This window comes from Taudactylus pleione, unplaced genomic scaffold (assembly GCF_031769625.1).
Source record: "Taudactylus pleione unplaced genomic scaffold, aTauple2 ptg000137l, whole genome shotgun sequence".
Taxonomy (NCBI): domain Eukaryota; kingdom Metazoa; phylum Chordata; class Amphibia; order Anura; family Myobatrachidae; genus Taudactylus; species Taudactylus pleione.
This window is the reverse complement of record NW_028284539.1, coordinates 3,888,367-3,907,699: the sequence shown is the minus strand read 5'-3', so window position 1 is coordinate 3,907,699 and position 19,333 is coordinate 3,888,367. Positions and strand designations below refer to the sequence as shown.

At 42.0% G+C, this 19,333-nt stretch overlaps 1 protein-coding gene across 4 annotated transcripts in view; it reads right to left on the bottom strand.

The window, feature by feature from the left end:
- LOC148522870 (poly(rC)-binding protein 3-like) overlaps positions 1–19,333 on the bottom strand; it is a 1,341,444-nt gene that overhangs the window by 1,314,847 nt on the left and 7,264 nt on the right. For 3 of the 4 annotated variants that reach the window (XM_088473627.1, XM_088473623.1, XM_088473629.1), the window contains exon 1: positions 17,697–18,242. The exons of the other annotated variant lie outside the window; for it this stretch is intronic. The gene's annotated coding sequence lies outside the window, so the exon portion shown is untranslated. Of the gene's footprint in view, positions 1–17,696; positions 18,243–19,333 lie in introns of those variants that run through there. 4 annotated transcript variants of the gene reach the window in all.

Here is a 19,333-nt window from a genome sequence, read left to right as displayed (position 1 = left end):
CTCCCACCCACCCTCTTCACTGTCCACAGCCGAGTGAGAAAATGGCGCCGACGCCTTTTATAGAATACAAAACCCGCGAGATCCGGAAGGCGGGATGATGACGTTTTGCTTCGATTTCAGATCCGAGTCAGGCGGGAAAACTCGAGCCTGACTCGGATCGGATTCGGATCGGGAGGGCTCAGGGGGGTTCGGATTTCAGAAATCCGAACCTGCTCATCCCTATAATATATATATATGTCCAAAAAGATACCAGTGCGCTTAATATACAGTTGTACCATGTATAGGACAGTCCCAGCATTTAAGTCCCCATGAACAGTTTCCTTCATGCAAGTGTATGTCCCTTTGTTTTGCAGTTAGATCCTGGGAAATATATGGATTGCAGCTCCCCTCTTTAAACCCGGGATTCACAGGAGGATGAAACACTAAAAAATAAACAACAAAGCAGGGGGCGCAATATCGTGCATGAATTGTTTTATTTTAAGCTGTCTGTGGCGTGGAGTTCTGGTGTCCCGTCGTGCCGCGTCCTGTTGAGGTTGGTCGGCGGTGCATGGAGAAGGGCCCGGTATCGGCTACAGCTAGAATTTTGCCACGGAGGTTCAGTATTAATAGCATGTGGTACCCAGTCCACAGAGTTTTTATATTAGGCACAAGCACTACCTGCTAATACCTGGAATATATATATTTTTTAATCTTTCAAAATAAAACAATATTTCACCCCCTGTTTTGATGTTTATTTAATATATATATATATATTATATAGATATATATATATATATATAAATTGAGGGTGGTCTGTCCTGTCTACATCATTCACAGGGATTTCCAGATCACCAGAAAGACTGGCAAGTATAGCAGAGAAGGGTGGGATCATCATCTGTTTTACTAGTATATAAAAAGACTCATGCAGTACTAAATTATTGCACTGCATGTGAGGCTCACTCCCATGACCTATGTGTGTGCCACCACAGTGGACAAACAACATTTAGGTGTATTATTTTTAACTGTATAGCACGTTTGTGAGAAATAAAAGCATTCTATTATGTGTACACATAATCTAACCTTAATTCCAAATGAATATAGAGCTAGACTGGCACATAAGGCAAGATAAAGATTCTATTGTGATAATAATAGATGGGAAGTGAACTAGTGTAAGGGACAGCCCAATATTAACTATATAATGTGTCTAAAATACATATTTCAGTCCAGATCTCCTTGATAAAGCACCTGGCTAAATGCAAATACTTATACTACTGCCATGTTTGCTAATATATTCATGCTTTCATTTGAAGAGCAAATTACTGTTCATCTCTATTAGTGTTTTTTTCATGTATGTTTTGTTTTTGAACACCGGGTGCTGCCACTATGGCATTATATAAAACATGAATAGTACATAAAAGTGGCGGAATGAAAGTCCTGCCTTAATCTGTGTATTTTGTACTTCATATTCTATAATGTTATATCAGTGTTTTTTGTCACTTTAACCCTAATGCTAATTATTAAAAATTATTATTAATGCTAATTATTAAAAAAGTTCACTTTTATAAAATATACGTACTACAATAGTTAATTACATATTTTTCATTGAGACCATAGAAAAAAGTAGGAATTATTCTGTGGAAAGATAAAATAGAGATACCCCATAGTGCCAGCTACCCACCAACTGATAAGACTTCTGATTAGAGATGAGCGGTTCGGATTCCTTTTAATCTGAACAGCTCCAAACTTCTGGGATCCAAGGCGCAGCTCGGATATCCCTGTCTGCCTCGGATCCCTATCGAGACCATGGCACCCCCGAACTGCCGACACCGTCAGCACTCCCGCACTGAGGAGACCGCCTCCACTCCCACAATGCTGACATCGCCGGCACCCCCACACTGAGAACACTACCGGCAATCCTGAACTGCCGACACCGCCGGGACCCCTGCACTGAGGTTGACGCCGGCAACCTCCACCACATTATCACCATTGGTGCAGGTTGGACACTGTATCCGACTCGAACTGTAACCTGCACTGTACCCGACCTGTACTCTACCTGGCCTGTGCTGTATCCGACCTGCACTGTATCCAACCCTCAATTCATAACAAGATTTAAAATCCAGTGTGTTTCATTCTAATATTTAAAGATTGAAATAATTATTATATGACCTAAATTTACTAAAAGGGCAAAAATGCAATGAAAGGTGCAGTATGTACATACAAATAAATAAATAAATAAATGATTTAAAGTGCAGAATATTGCAATATTACGTATATCAGTGTAATAATACCAAAATATACAAACTAGCTGTGTAAGTATAAAATAAAGGGGTTTTATTTAGAACATAAACCTGACCCTAAAATATAGGGCAGTATACATAAGATAACTAATAAAATAAAAAGTAGTTCATAAAAAATGTTTTTAAATGAGGGTAAAAAAGAATAGCTTATCTGGATATAAAGGAATGGTAAGTTCATGAGAAGGTGGAACCAGGAGTCTTCCCTATGTTTTAGGGCCAGGTAGGGTGGTTGCATATCACAATGAAAGCCTCATGATACTCATCATTCCACCATGTAAGGAACCACCTCTGGGGTATGACAATTCAGTGCCCAATGCACGACGACCGTTTCGGTGCACTCCGGCACTTTCTTCCAGGGGCAGCACACTGACTGATGGACGCAAACGGCTAGATATACTCACCTGGCCATCTGTCTCCTCCCCTCTCTCCCCACGCCGTGTACTCACCTGAAGTGAGACACAATCAAGCTCCGGAGAGCTCACATCCAGCGACGTCCACACTCCGGCTACCGGAAGTGGTGCACGTCTCTGTGTGTCAACAACTAGAACTTCAGTCCAGGTCCGTCATCCAGTTTCTGGAACACAAGCTGGAGTCCCGTTGCTGGGATACCTACTGCGTTTACAAGATTTGGAATTTAACACTCTACGTGCTAATACTTCTCCACAATGCCCATAATATTTAAAAGTAATATGATATAAGCACATGGTGTACTCGGGGAGAGATAAAGGTGACATGTAAGACAGGTGTTAATATCTAAATCATATTATAATAAAATTAGACAAATACACACATCAAGAGATACACACATAGAAAGAGAAAATCCTTCCAATAGAGTATCATTTGTTATAGAAAACAAGAAAAATTAAATTCCTCATTTAAACCACCCGGTGAAATAAAGTTTAAATCATAAATCCATCTACTTTTATTTGCATATACGTTGGTGTGCTGACAGTGTATTATTTGGACCAATGCTATATTTAAATTTTCTATGATCATGCACCCCGTTCTTGAATTTTTGTAAGAGTGTGCAGATTTGCCTGCTTGAATCTATGAATAACTTTTTATGAAATCATTGCACCTCCGATATTTGAATTTTTTTTTTTATATTTTTTCTAAAGTGAGAATTGATTGTTTTTAATGATGGATGCACCATTAGTTGATACACATGACCTGATGGGCACTAAGCGGTTTTGTGAAAAGAACATTTCAGAAATATTGTTTACCAATACTGATTAATTGCAATTCGATATTAATAGCCTAAAGGAATTATATACTGATTTGGTGAAATTGAAAAAGAGACACGTGGAACTTTCATTGCACGGACTGACATTGTCCCAATATCATAAGGAAAATCTGATACCACGTGGCTTTAGGATTAAGAACCAACCAACTTTGGGAAGGAATAACAAAGAATGTTGTCACCAATGGTGCATGATATTGAATCAATGTTCTCTAGATTTGATGATTTCTGTAATACAACAAGTCAATCTGGAAATCAGTATATTGGAAAAGGAAATTGCTTCTTGTGAGGTCACAGGTTTGGAAATTTTGGCAAGTGATAAGGAAGGAGAATGGTTAGCTAAATTGGATACAGTTGTATCATCATTTAGAACTGATTTGTTAGCATTTAAGAAAATGAAGTATAAAAATGTACGTGAGGGTTATAAGGATGGAAAAGTTTACCAATGGGTACAGGGGAGAGGTTCTAGACGTCCCTGGAGGTTAGGTCCAGGTAATAGGAAGAATCGGGGAAACAGATCCTCAACAGATCTGGAATCACAAACTTCACAAAGTGACTCAGACAATAGCAACCCAAGGGGTTCCCTTTTAAAGGAGAAATATTCCCTTTTTTTGGCGAAACCTTTAACTGGAAACCCTGCAGAAGGGGAGGGTGGAGAAACAAATCAAACCAGAAGCAAATCTAGATGAGGCAAAAGCAGGGGCAGAAACAAACAATAGTTTTTAATCTGTCCAAATATAGTCCAACTGAACATGAAATGGAGGTTTTGTCTAATGGGGCTTACATTTGTGGGTACGCTTAAACAAAAACCCTTTGATGTTGAAATAGATTTGCATAAATTTCAGCAACAACTTAAGTTGAAATACTTTTATGGTAATAAAGAGAATAATGTTGCAAGTTCAGGGCAATTTAGATCTAAAAGTACCTTTGAACCTATCATCAATACACCCATTCATCTCATTACTGAAAAAAGAAACATTGCCCCTAATCAAAAAACAAAAACCTTCTTTCTTGAACCTTACCCCTAAACAGAGATAGGCTGTTTAGGCATTGAAGAATAACAAAGAGATCATGATTCACCCCGTGGGGGAATCGTATTTCTAGATCAAGTGGATTATATAAAAGAGGTTTCTAGACAGCTATCTGATGAGTCCAATTACACCAAATTGCGTATTGATCCTACATCAATCTACAAAAAGGAGATTGATAATATAATTGATTTAGGATTAAATAATTATTGGTTGGATGAAAAAACAACTAGGTTCTTGAAACAGGACTTTCCTGTGACACCTTTGGTATACATTCTTCCGAAGGTCCACAAAACGTTACATAATTCCCCGGAAGGCCGATAATTTCCTCCCGGGGGTCATTATGTCAGAGTCTTTTCCAATATGTGGACTTCTGGCTACAGCCAGTAGTACAAAACACTGAGTTCTATCTACAGGATACTACTCATTTCCGTCTTATTGGTAACAAAATACTAATTAAAAAAGAATAGTATGCAACCACAATATTGGTGTCTAGGCACTGTACTAATAGTCACACTGTAGCCATTATGCATGAGAGTAACAAAATATTGAACAGCCTGCCTTCAAAGAGCCCAAAAACATAATCTATTACGATTGTGTGAAGTTACAAACTATATAGTTAACGAATTACTGTAGTGCAGTGGTCGGGGAGCAGGGGTAAATTACCCCATTTGGGGTAAAACTGAAATTCCTGGGGGTAATGGATGGACAGCCGGGCATGCATATGAATCATTGCATGCCTGGCTGTCCGTCCACTACCCCCAGGAATGGAGGTCACTGGCACTGAGTGCAGTGGTGTACCCGCTACACCCGGCGTCAGTGACCTCTAGCCTGGCGCCGCAGGGAGGCTCTAAGCCGGACGCCCGCTGAGATGTTATTAACAGCGGGCGTCCGGCTCCTTTCCTGCAGCGCCGCGTTAGCCGGAGGCTGGAGTTCTCTTCTGAAATCATTAAGTAACTGTTACTTTTGTATTGCATATAGATGTAAATATTGTGAGGCAATACCTATTGTACCTGCAATAATTGGAGGAATGCTAAAAATTGTAAAAACTTTGTTTAAAACTTATTTGTAGAATTAACAGCCAATATGATATAAGCAAGTCAATGGAAGTATGCTATTTTATGGTAACAAGAACACTGAATAGAATAATTTATTGTATTACAAATAATGTAAATTAGAAGAATAAAACATGTTAAAAATTTTGAAATGCTGTATTTAGTTATTTATTATTTTATTACCAGTTATTTATAGTTAATAACATTTTATACCTATCCAGCTTTGCAAATATATACATTTTTTTTCAACAGAAATTTTTTTTCTGTTATGATTGTTTTTAGTAAATGTTGGATAATTAAGTGAATCGGTTCTGTGTGATCTTTATCAAATATCATCCTGGCATACAGACTCTTCTAGCCCAAACTTAGGCAACCTGATAAACTTCAGAGGCTGCACAACCTTGAAAAGTGCAGCCTATCAATAATAAGTTAATACAATAAATTTACTCAAAGAAATGGAAACTGTAATGACATAAACAGACATTTTAAACAAGCGTTACAAACTATAACAAAAAAATCTGACAACGTAGGAAGGCGGTTCAGTATGTTTTGTCGACACCCATTATCTAGACACCATGTTGTTGACAGGTACATGTTGAAAAGCAAAATTTTGCCAACCCCTATGTCGACTTGCAAAATATGGTCACTAACAAAATGCACATGCAGAGTAGGGTGTGGTTATGCTGACCCTACACTTCAAGGCCCCTGGACAGGGAATTTATATATACCCTACCACTCTTTATGTATGACGTAGGGGCACTGTGCAAGCGATCTTTAGTAGTGTACCTTGATATACAGTAAAGTGCAAGATGGTAGCATTGGCAAAGGAACAATTGGAAGAGTTTGGAACAGTGATGGCGTTTCTTGCAAACTTCAAAAGAAGATTTAAATTTCTGGTAGGAAATAATAAAATTTATGCCTTTAGAATTATGTTCCTTCATGTGCAGAAGGACGCACAACAAAACAACTCAGCAAAAGGATTTGATCTCTGAGCCACCTCTGAGCTTGGCACTTTACCTATATACTAAACAGGACACATATTTTGTTTTCAAGTTACAAAGAAATAAAAATACAAAAGACACTATGGAAAACAAAGTTTCAAACACAAAAGCACATGTAATAAAGGTAGCTGCAGTTCAGTTACTCTCATTAACAGTTTTAAGCTATACATGAGACTAAATCAAGCTTGGACTTTGCGGCGACATTTACAGTACACCTACTTGGCTACTCTCTTGCAATTTGAAGTCAAACTGTGGTCCCGGCGCTTCCTTTGATCTATTCATAGTTATAGCTTTCTGGTTTTTATTCTTAAGGATATGTGAAAGAAAGAATCAATAATATAGTGTAAAAAAAACGTAAATATCTTATTTCACAGGAGAGACAGATGTACACTCTCCCTTCAGAAGTAAGTCACAGACGGACAAAATTTTCACCTTGTTCTACGGTGGTTGCGGAGTGCAACGATGAACTTGTCAATGTGGTTGGTAATTAACTCCAGATTGCCATATATTTAGAGGGGGAAATACATGCAACAAGCCTCCATGGGATGTGATATGGGCCTTGGACATTTATTTATAAAAACCCGATTATCATCGGTACTTTATAGATGATAAGTTGGTAATCAATTGGTTCCAAAACAATTTTGGATCCAAACTTGCCTATTTTTATAAATTAACATTTTATATATATATATATATATATATATATATATAATTTTTTTTTTTTAAATGGTGTGTTATTATACAAAAATGCATGAAATAATATATAATTCAGAAGAAAATAAAAATGCAAAGTAAAAAAAAATCACAAATTAAAAGTATTTTAAAACTATTTAAAGAAAGTATTAAAAATATAAAAAATTAATGAGTGGAGAATACCAATGGTGGGTACCTAATGTAGCAATGCATTTCACAGAGCCGACGTCTGCTTCCTCAGTCTCCTAAAACAGAGGAGCAGCTGAGCTGAGCGCTGATCAGCATCAGCGGCGCTCCTCCTCCATGTTTGGACTCTGTGTGGCCTGTGGTCACAGACGTCACATAGCATGAGCCCTGAGGAGCCGGGACTCTGAGACTGCACAGCATCGGCAGCTGGCAGCGGAGTGGACGTCCTCACCTTGCCATGGAGGACGGGAACCAGGGGCAGAACTGGAGGTAGGGGGCACCTCTCCTCCATTGTCCCAGCCAGCTTCCTCCATCCCCTGCCCTGTTAGTTAATGCCCTCACCCATCAGCGCCAGGGTCGGACTTGCCCACTAACCATAGTGCAGCTGCTTGCCGGCTGTGTGCAGCAGCAGCAGCACCAAGGATTCACGAGGGAGAAGAGACAAGCTCCAGCAGGGTACTCAAGGCTCCTTGCAGCCACAGGCAGGCACACCCCCCCCCCTATGCTGCTCGCATGCAAGGGCAGAGCCAATATGACTAGCTCCACCCTTTTCCCGGTTCCTCACGAATAACGGGAGCATTCCATCTATACCTGTCAGCAACAACATTGAGGTATCTGGTATGTAATGTATAATGTCTGTGTATGTATATACAGTATGTATGTGTGTGTGTGTATGTATGTATGTACAGTATGTGTGTGTCTTATAAAATGTGTGTGTGTTTCATTATTTATTTATTTTCTAACTAAGGGTGATGTGTCTGTGGTGGTGGGGTGGTGTATTAATGTGTGTGGGGAGGGGGTATATTAATAATGTGTCATTGTGTAGTGTATTCATATTGTCTTTGTTAAATGTGGGTCACTGCGACACTCTTCATTACATAGCGGGCACTGCGACACTCTGCTTTACATGGAAGACACCACAACATTCTGCATTATCTGGTGGGCATTGCAAAACTCTGCACTATATGGCGGGCACTGTGACACTCTGCATTATATGGCACAACACTCTGCATTATATGGTGCGCACTGCAACCCTCTGCATTACATGGCCGGCACTGCGACACTCTGCATTGCATGGCGGGCACTGCGACACTCTCTGCATCACATGGTGGGCACTGCGACACTGCATTATATGGCGGGCACTAATGCTCTCTACATTACATGGCGGGCACTGCAACACTGCATTATATGGCACAACACTCTGCATTATATGGTGAGCACTGCGAACCTCTGCATTACATGGCGGGCACTGTGACACTGCATTATGTGGTGGGCACTGCAACACTCTGCATTATATGGCGGGCACAGTAACACTCTCTACATTACATGTCAGGCATTGCGACACTCTGCATTATATTGGTGTCACTGTGACAAACTCTGCATTATATGGGGGTCACTGTGACACTCCTTCATTAAATGTAAGACACTGCAACACTGCATTATCCGGCGAGCACTGTAACACTCTGCATTATATGGCAGGCACTGCAACACTCTGCATTATATGGAGGGCACTGCAATGCTTTCAAAATTATATGGTGGGCACTGCAACGTTCTCTGCATATGGTGGGCACTGATGCTCTCTACATTACATGGCGGTCACTGATGCTTTCTGCAATATATAGCAGTCACTGTGATGTCCCCTGCATTATATGGTGGTTGTTGTGATGTTTTCTGCATTATATGGTGGGCACTGCAATGCTCTCTGTATATGGTGGGCACTGATGCTCTCTACATTACATGGCGGTCACTGATGCTTTCTGCAATATATAGCAGTCACTGTGATGTCCCCTGCATTATATGGTGGTTGTTGTGATGTTTTCTGCATTATATGGTGATCACTATAATGCTCTCCATATTGTCTGGTGGTCACAAACACGCTTTCAGTGGTCTATGTCTCTAAATTGTTTTCATTATTGTATGGTATGCCTTAAAAATGCTCTGAGTATTGTCAAGAGTCACTAAAATGCTCTCCGTATAGTCTGGCAATCACAAAGATTGCAAAAGGAATGAGCATTTTTTACACTACTGCGTAATTTCATGAGCTATCGCTCTGCGCATGCGTCATATTAGCAGTCCAAAATCGCATGGATCTGCATCAATGGTTGAAGTGAGTTGTAACAGGTTAGCGGGAAATGAGCTGTAACTGAATTGGGAGTATTGAGTCAAATAATACAACTCATTTTCATAGGGATATCAAGGGGGTGTCATTTGTTTTACAAAGTTGAAGAGTCAGCATGGGGGAGGGGGGGAACACCTACATCTATCTTGCCTCTGGGCAACTGGGATGAAGATATGCCACTGTTGTGGACATTGCCATTAGGGCAGTAAATGGAATGCTACCATTGCAGTCAACGTTTATAAACTATGTAGGTTTGTAATATCCACTACCATTGCATAGTTAGACCTTAGCAATATGCTTATGTTAGCAGCAGTAGTTCTGTTACTGTTTTCAATAACAGATTTGCCTATTTTTTCTCACTATCTATATTACGAAGTGTGTGGCAGCCACACTACCACTTGGCTCATCTGTAGGGAGCCCGTCATTCCAAAATTAAAACAAGGTTTACCCTGGCTATTATTACTTTTATTGTCCATATATAGGATAACTTTTAAATGGACCAATACCGCCATATCCTGTTTTTGCAGGTACATCCGAAGGAGCCAATTCAAATTGGTGTGTCTCGGTTATCACCCAAAGAGAGACACAGGAGACGTACCCTAGGCCTCTGTATGTATTGTGGGGACAAGGGACATACAGTGAGTAATTTTCCGCTCAGGCCAGTAAAAGGCAAGGCCTAAATGTGCAGGGGGAATTGCATTTAGGCCTGGTTGCTATTTTCTCCAAGAATTCAGTATTAGTCCCCATGGCCATCCAACTCGCTGTCTCCACTCTGACCACTTCGGCATTCCTGGTTAGCGGGGCGGCTGGCAATTTTATGGATTTTCTTTTCTTCCACTCACTGTGTATTCCCACAATTCCAAAGCCGAACCATCACAACACCAACTTCTGTACTGGCTTCTGTCGCACGATCGCCTCCAAAGCCGCATCATCAGCTCTTAAGCCGCACCATTGCTGCACCAACCTCTGCTACCAGCTTCTGCCGCACCATCGGTTTCAAAGCCGCATCATCGGCTCCTAAGCCCCACCATTGCTGCACCAACTTCTGCTACCGGCTTCTGTATGTATTGTGGGGACAAGGGACATACAGTGAGTAATTGTCCGCTCAGGCCAGTAAAAGGCAATTCCTAAATGCGCAGGAGGAATTGCATTTAGGACAGGTCCCTATTTCCTCCAAGAATTCAGAATTAGTCCCCGTGCCCATCCAACTCGCTATCTCCACTCTGACCACTTCGGCATTCCTGGATAGCTGGCAATTTTATGGATTTTCTTTTCTTCCACTCACTGGGTGTTCCCGCCATTCCTTTAGGTCAGGAAGATTCTATCTGCGGATCAGATGGAGGATTGATTTCTGGTGGGCACATTAAATTCAAAACACCTCCTCTCCATATGACAGTTGGAGTTCTACATTCGGAAGTTATTTCTTTTTATCTTCTTCAGTGTCCTTTAGCCCCAGTCGTTCTTGGTCTCCCCTGGCTCAGTGATCTTCATCCCATTATTGATTGATCTTTCATGGAAATAACGAAATGGAGTCATGCCTGTCGAACACATTGTTTGGCTATTCCTTTTCGGTCAGTTCAATCTATGGTTGCCGAAGCTCCTCCAGCCATCCCAGTCCAATACCAAGATTTCACTGATGTTTTCTCCAAGCAGCTGGTGGATGTTTTTCCTCCGCATCGGTCATACGACTGTGCTATTAAATTAGTGCCAGGAGCCAAACCATCTAAAGGCTGATTGTATTCTCTTTCCATTCCAGAGGACAAGGAGATGAGAGATTACATCAAGGATACATTAGTCAAGGGATTTATCCATCCCTCTAAGTCAGCAGTGGGGACTGGCTTCTTCTTCGTGGAGTAGAAGGATGGGTCTCTCCATCGTTGTGTATTGATTATAGAGGTTTGAACAACATCACCATTAAGAATTCCTAACCACTACCTCTCATCTCGGTACTCTTCGACTAGCTGCGCCAGACCAACATCTTTGCAAAGATTGACCTACGAGTAGCATACAACCTCATCCGAATTACTAGTGGGGATGAGTGGAAGACGGCCGTCAGTACTCACTTGGGACGAAATGAGTACTTGGTCATGCCGTTCGGCCTATACAATTCTCTGGCGGTCTTCCAGGATCTCATCAACTATGTCATTCGAAAATTCCTGGGGAAATTTGTTGTCGTGTATCTGGACGACATACTCATCTATTCCCAGTCGCTGGACCAATATTATCAGCATGTACACCTAGTTCTACAGAAATTAAGCTAGAGAAATGTGATTTTGATGTCACCCAGATTTCTTTCCTAGGCTATGTCATCTCTTCCCAGGGATTCTCCATGGATCCGAGTAAAAGTTGAAGTCCATCGCTTTAGGTTTTTCTAACTATTACTGCAGGTTTATTAGGTCTTTCTCCACCATCGTTGCACCCATTGAAGAATTGACCAAAAAAGGATTGGACACCTCTAATTGGTCATCCAAAGCGGTCCAGGCCTTCAAAACCCTTAAGGTCTCATTTACTCAGGCTCCTTCGGCATCCCAATCCGGATCTTCCATTTATTCTAGAAGTGGATGCCATTCTGTCTCAGAAGGATCTTGTTCATAATAAATTGCACCCCTGTGCCTTTTTCTCTCGCAAGTTCACCTCAGTAGAACGCAACTATGATGTGGGGAATCGGGAGTAGCTTGCGATTAAATGGGCTTTTGAGGACTGGATACACTGGTTAGAAGGGGCCAAACACCGGATCATGGTTCTTACCGACCAGAAGAACTTATGTTACATTCAGTCTGCAAATAGGTTGAGCTCTCGGCAAGCACACTGAGCATTGTTTTTCACCCGGTTCAACTTCCTCCTCTCTTTCTGTCCTGGTTCAAAAAACTTCAAGGCTGACGCTCTCTCCAGGAGCTTTGAACCTGTGCAGCAGATCTTCAGTTCAGACAAACCAATTATTACGGACTCCTTCTTCCACTATGCCACTATGCCATCACCCCAAATTTGGCTGAACTCATTCAGGCCTGTCAGTCAGAGTCACCTCCAGATAAGTCTTCTGGTCTTCTATTTGTTCCAGAAAAATTCAGGAGATCAGACTTATTGGATTTTCACGCTGGGTCGAGCTTTTGGTCACCCAGGCATCAGTAAGACCTTAGAGTTGCCCTCCCGTTCAGTCTGGTGGCCTTCCTTGACCAAAGATGTGCGTGAGTTTGTCCTGGTATGTGAGAACTGTGCCCAAAATAATACACCTCGGACAGCTCCTTCAGGTCTGTTACTTCCTCTCTCCATACCTAGGAGACCCTGGACTCACATCACCATGGATTTTATCGTTGATCTTCCAGTATCTGCTCGATTTTCTGTGATCTTGACTGTGATGGACCTTTTTAGCAAAATGGCGCACTTCATACCTTTGCCTAAGCTACTCTCTGCCAAAGAACTCTCAGTCCTGTTCCTCCAGCATATCTTTTGCCTGCACGGCTTGCCGATGGATATTGTGTCAGATTGAGGAACGCAATTTGTGCCACAGTTCTGGAGCGCCTTCTGTGCTTCCTTGGGCATTGACCTCAGCCTTTCTTCAGGGTACCATCCGCAATCAATCTAATGGGCAAACTGAGCGTGTTAACAAGTGTCTGGAGCCATATTTACGTGGTTACATCTCCAAGTGTCATAACAACTGGGTGTCCCATCTGCTGCTTGCTGAGTTCGCTTTTAACAACTCATACCATTCAGCATCATTAGTTTCTCCGTTCTTCTGTGTCACGGGCCAACATCCCATAGCAAATTGTTTCGACTCCAAGTTCACCAGTTCTGCCTTGTATCTCTCGGCTCTGTCTTATTTTTAGCAAGGTTCATCAAAGCCTTCGGAAGGTCTCTCTCTGCTCCAATAAATCTGCTGACAGACATCGGAAGTCATGTATGTTTCAGAAAGGCAATTTGGTTTGGCTCTCCATAAAGAATATTAAGCTTCGCCAACCTACTCAGCAGTTGGGTCCGAGGTTCATTTGGCCTGTTTCGCATCATTTCTCAGGTGAATCCGATAGCTTTAAAGCTTCAATTACCCAAGTCTCTCCGTATCAACAACACCTTCCACTGTTCCTTGTTCAAACCAGTCTTCAGTCAAGTTTAAGCCCAAGTTTCCATCCAGGCCTGCTTCGGTTGTGGTCCACGGTCAATGCAAATTTGTGGTTGAAAAGATCTTGGACTCTAAGATTGCCAGGGGTCGCTTGCATTTCTTGTACCACTGGAAAGGCTATGGTCTTGAGGAGCGCAACCGGGTTCCTGAAGGTGCTCTACATGCTCCAAGACTGAGGAGACTTTTCTTCCGGGATTTTCCTGATAAACCGGGTTCTGGGGGTTCTTCAACCCCGCTTCAAGGGGGGGTACAGTTACAAGTCGGGTCACGACTTGTCTACCGCTAGCATTTTACTTCCTACTGATGCTGTTGTCCAGCGCCATTGATCGCTAGGCGATCCAGATGCCGCAGGATGTCACATGTTCCCCACAACACATCGTGATTGGACCCTTCGCCTATTTATGCACGCTGGCCTTTTGTCGCCTCGCTGACTATAACATTCCTGTAGGTTCTCTTGACTCAGCTGCATGGTCAGCATTCTATATCTCCTCGTGGTATCGTAATCTGGTTCTCCCTAGCCGCACCAGCAGCATCCGTGCTGTCACCAGCTCTCAAGCCTTTCCATCGGCTTCCCAGCCGCACCAGCAACTTCCGTGCTGTCTCCGGCTCTCCAGCCTCTGCATCAGCTCTCAGAGCCACACCATTGCAACAACTGTTACTAGCTACTGCCATTGGCTCCTTGGCCGCATCATTGGCTCTCAAAGCCGCACCATCGTAACACCAATTACTGCCACCGGCTCTTGCCAGGGCCTTTGTCTTTAAAGTCGCATCATCAGCTCTTAAGCCGCACCATTGCTACACCAACTTCTGCCACTGGCTTCTGCCGCACCATCGGCTCCCAGGCCGCATCATTGGTTCTCAAAGCCGCGCCAATACAACACCAATAACTGCCACCAGTTCTTGCTGCACCTTTGGCTCCTATGCCGCATCATCAGCTTCCAAAGCCACAACATCACAACACCAATTTCTGTACTGGCTTCTGCCGCACCATTGGCTCCAAAGCCACACCATTGCGGCACCAACCTCTGCTACTGATTTCTGCCACACCATCGATTCCAAAGCCGTATCATCATCTCCTAAGCCACACCATTGCTGCACCAACCTCTGCTACAAGCTTCTGCCGCACCATCGGTTCCAAAGCAGCATCATCAGTTCTTAAGCCGCACCACCGTTGCACTAATTTCTGCCACCGACTTCTTCAGCACCATCGGTTCCAAAGCCGCATCATCGGCTGTATTATATACTGGCCATGTTTATACTTCTATCTACTATAAATAATTTGTATTTTTACTTGTAATCAAAAATAAGATAAAATATTATTTTTATATCTGGTTTGTAGAAGAGTCAATTAATCTTTTCAAACTCATACAAGAACTATGCTGTTACTATATATAGATATATAGCACTTACACATTCTTATACAGTAAGTGCCAGTCCCATCGCCTTCTACACGACACACTACTGTACCTCCAGAGATGTATCAGCCTCCCTCCCATACATGTCAGTGTGCACACGGCAAGGAGCGTTTTACCAATTATGTAATAATATGTACAGTAGACTAAAATACAGGGGAGCTGTGGAGTAAATCGGGACCCTATAAAAAAATGAGGTCACATATACTGTTAGCATGTAACCACTATAGATCACGGGTATTATTAGCTACCGTATGCCATTGTAATGCTAAATGTAATTGGATGTGGCCACACATTAAACTAAAAGAAGCATCCATTTATCTCTGTTACTACAAGCATATGGAAGTACACATTCTTATACAGTAAGTGCTAGTTTGTGCTAGAAACATAAGGGTGTGGTGGGGATCAAGATGAAAAACTGCTGATTAATTCAGAAGAAAAATAAACCTTCAAAGTGGGCAACTTCACATGTTATTTGAGCACTTTAATGTTTAACTGAAATATGTTTAGTGCCCTGTTGAAGACATTATAAACAAGATATTGATGTACTACTGTTACAAAAATTTTACAAAATATGTAATTCAGATGTATAATCAGAAAAAAATTATGGTAAATAAAAAAAAACGTATGCTGGATCAATGAAACAAAATAAATATATGAAAACAGGTCTAATATGTACAAATGTCTTCCTACATGCAATGGTGTATCTATAATAGGTGCAGGGTGTGCAGTGCATATGGGCCCCTGGGTCCAGGGGGGCCCACACAGCACACCCTTATACTTACCTCTCCACAGTCTCCAGAGTGCCTCTCTGCAGTGCTGGGCTGGCGCTGCAGGTCAGCAAAAATTACAGGAGAAATAGTGCCGGACATTTTCCGAGTGATTTGCGCATGCACAGTAGAGATGAATAAGGGGCATGGGTGATATTTTCCCAGAAACCCACGCATGTGCAGTAGATTCTGGCACCAAGCCAGAATATATTGCGCTGCCAGAGAGGACGGGGCCACACAGAGTCTGCAGACAGGCCATCTCTTCTCTTAAAATGCAAGTCCATGAAATCCGATCAATCCACCCTAATCGTCATCTCAGAGCTGCAGGGCTGTTTCCACAAATGTCACGTCAATGGCTATGGAATCCAGGACATACTTATTCACATTTACCAATGGCTTTCAATACAGCAATATGGTCAGTGCAGTCTGGCAAAAGTAATTTATTACAAACTTGTAAATCAGGTACACTAGATAGGTTCTGATTCAAAAAAATAATATACAGTATGTATGAGATCACTGTATTTGACAGTTCATAGCTACAGCACACCCATATTAGTTGTCAAGGAACAGCCACTTCCCAGGCTTTAGCGATGACTGAACTTCATGAAGTCTTAACTAACATACTATCTCTCTATATGACATATATAAGTAGTCAAAATCACATGCAGTATTTTTAATTGCACTGTACTGTACAACAGACAATAATTATAACCATCAATGCTGCTTATAGGCTTACACCGAATCAATAATGTTATATATCCAAGCAATTCACCAGAGGCATGTTGCACAAACATTTATTTTACTATCTAATGAATGTAGCATTTGCCTTACGACTATTAAGCCTAACATGCAAGCTATGCAGTTTATACACTTTAGTCAGTATTGAGAATTCTTCATCCCATCCCACCATTCTTCATCCAATCTGTAAGAACGTGGGTGTAAAGGCATATACTGACATTAGGACCACTACAAAAACATTTCATTTTGGGTTGTTGAATGGCTTCCACTTCCTATCTCTTTTCCAGAACACATCTATAAGCAATTTAGATGAGCACTTTACTTGAGTTTGGCACTTGGTGAATCCAAAGCATAGAGCCCAAACAAACCTGACGTCATCACCACTTCCCTGAGCAGCACTCTCTTGCTCTCTCATCCACTTACATTAGTGCCTTTTTCAGGCTTGAGTTCCAAATATTTCATATAAGTGTGCGCACATTGCATTCATCACCCTCTACACGACACAGTACTGTACCTCCAGAGATGTATCAGCCTCCCTCCCATACATGTCAGTGTGCACACGGCAAGGAGCGTTTACCAATTATGTAATAATATGTACAGTAGGCTAAAATACAGGGGAGCTGTGGAGTGAATCGGGACCCTATAAATAATTGGGTCACATATACTGTTAGCATGTAACCACTATAGATCACGATTATCATTAGCTACCGTATGCCATTGTAATGGTAAATGTAATTGGATGTGACCACACCTTAAACTTTCAGTAGCATCCATTTATCTCTGTAACTACAAGCATATGTACGTACATTCTTATACAGTAAGTGCCAGTCCCATCATGTACTGTAATAATTAGGCATTAATCACTCCTACTTCCATTCACAGTGTATTATATGGTCCCAGCATCTTAACTCAACAAAGCCAAATATCACATGGGATAGAATAAACACGGTTGAACGTCTGTAATCTATGCATCATAAATAACATCAAGAATAGTATATAGCAAACAGAACACAAGAGCAAAAAAACACACACAAGGAAAAAAGTGCTGAAACGACATAACTCACCTTAACAAGGGTGTGTTGGATAGGATCAAAGAGGAGGAAGGGTTGGTGTTGATTTTAGTAGAGGTTTGGTGAAATTATTAAACAGATAAGACACAGGGGGTCGATAGAGGGAGGAAAGAATATAAAAATGAAGGAGGAGGGTATAATTATACTTGATTTGGGGAGGAAACCAGAATTAAGTCTGTCAGTAAGAATAACCCCAATTCAAAGTGGAAAAATATCAAAGGCTGTGTAATGCAAAAAGGAACAGTAGCAAGAGAAATCCGATTCCCACGTTGCTCTCTCCTCTGTTGTTATCTGTTTACAGATGATAATGGTCCCCACAGAAGATTCAGCCTATCAGAAGGTTGATTCTCTATAGATCCCGGGCAGGCACAATTGATGATAAAATAGATCTCCTTAGTGCAGTGTTAACATTGATTGTGATCCAAATGCTGGAGCTCAGTGTGTGCATTCCTGGTGCTGGGATTCGTCTTGTATCAGCTCAGTCTGTGCAGCCTCTTCCTCTGTACTGTATCCGTGTGTCTCTGCCTGCCACAGCAAGCAGAGCTCTCCAGGCCCCCCTTGTGATTTGCAGCTGCAGCTCAGCACACACATTGGCACGTACGGTACAAAGAGGAGGCACAAGTTGAAGTAAGGGGCTGTAACCTCCATGTCATAGGCACTGATGATAAGCTGTGGATGCATTCAGTGATTAGATGTGACACACACACCAATCTACTCTCATATGATTAGCCAACATTCATCTGTGTCTGCCATAACAATATCTACTGATACTATATTCCATTATGTATGTACTCTATGTAGTAAGGATGGAGAGGCCGACTTGCTGGCACCTCGCATATTACCAACAAGTGACTGACTCGAGACTTGTAATTTTGGGCAAAAGAAATCGGTCACAGCTTTATTTTAAAAGAACACAATTAAAATAGATTGCAGGGCAAGGAAAAGAGCCGTGGGCAAGGCTCTCACAACTTCCCTGTTTTTCCACCTGGGGCTTGCACGGCAAAACCATGTAGGCATGCAACCACGACCTAACGCATTTACCACCGACGGTGTGCTCGGCCCATAATTGTAGACACACACCCACGTCCTCTACCACATTTACCACCTGGGCTATGCTTGGCCCAAACTTGTAAGCACACAAACCATACCCCAACCACGTTTACCACCTGGGGCATGCTCGGCTCCACCTCTTAAGCACGCAACCATGCCCCCTACTTTTGGGACCAGCTACCATCTGCACATCACCCTCAGCTGGCGTGCAGCCCATATAGTCCAACCTGTTTTAGGCTGGTACAGGCATGCTGCCGGCTATCCCAGTGAATATGATTGGCACTCTTACAATCCCCTACTCGCTATGCCTTGTGCACAGCTTCTCCCCACTTACAAACTGTAACAAAATGAAATGCAAGATAATTACCTCTGCATAAAGAAAAACTTTTTTTTTTTTAGGAAAATTAAAACACTTTTGCACAACAATCCATTTCATGAAACCCAGAAAACTAGCACCCGCGTATTGGCTAAATGGCAGGATTTTTTAAAATTTTATTTTGTTAATATTTTATGCACAACTGCACATACTTTCCATAGGCACACGCAGGGGGGGTTTCTGAGTACCCAGAAACTCCCTGCCC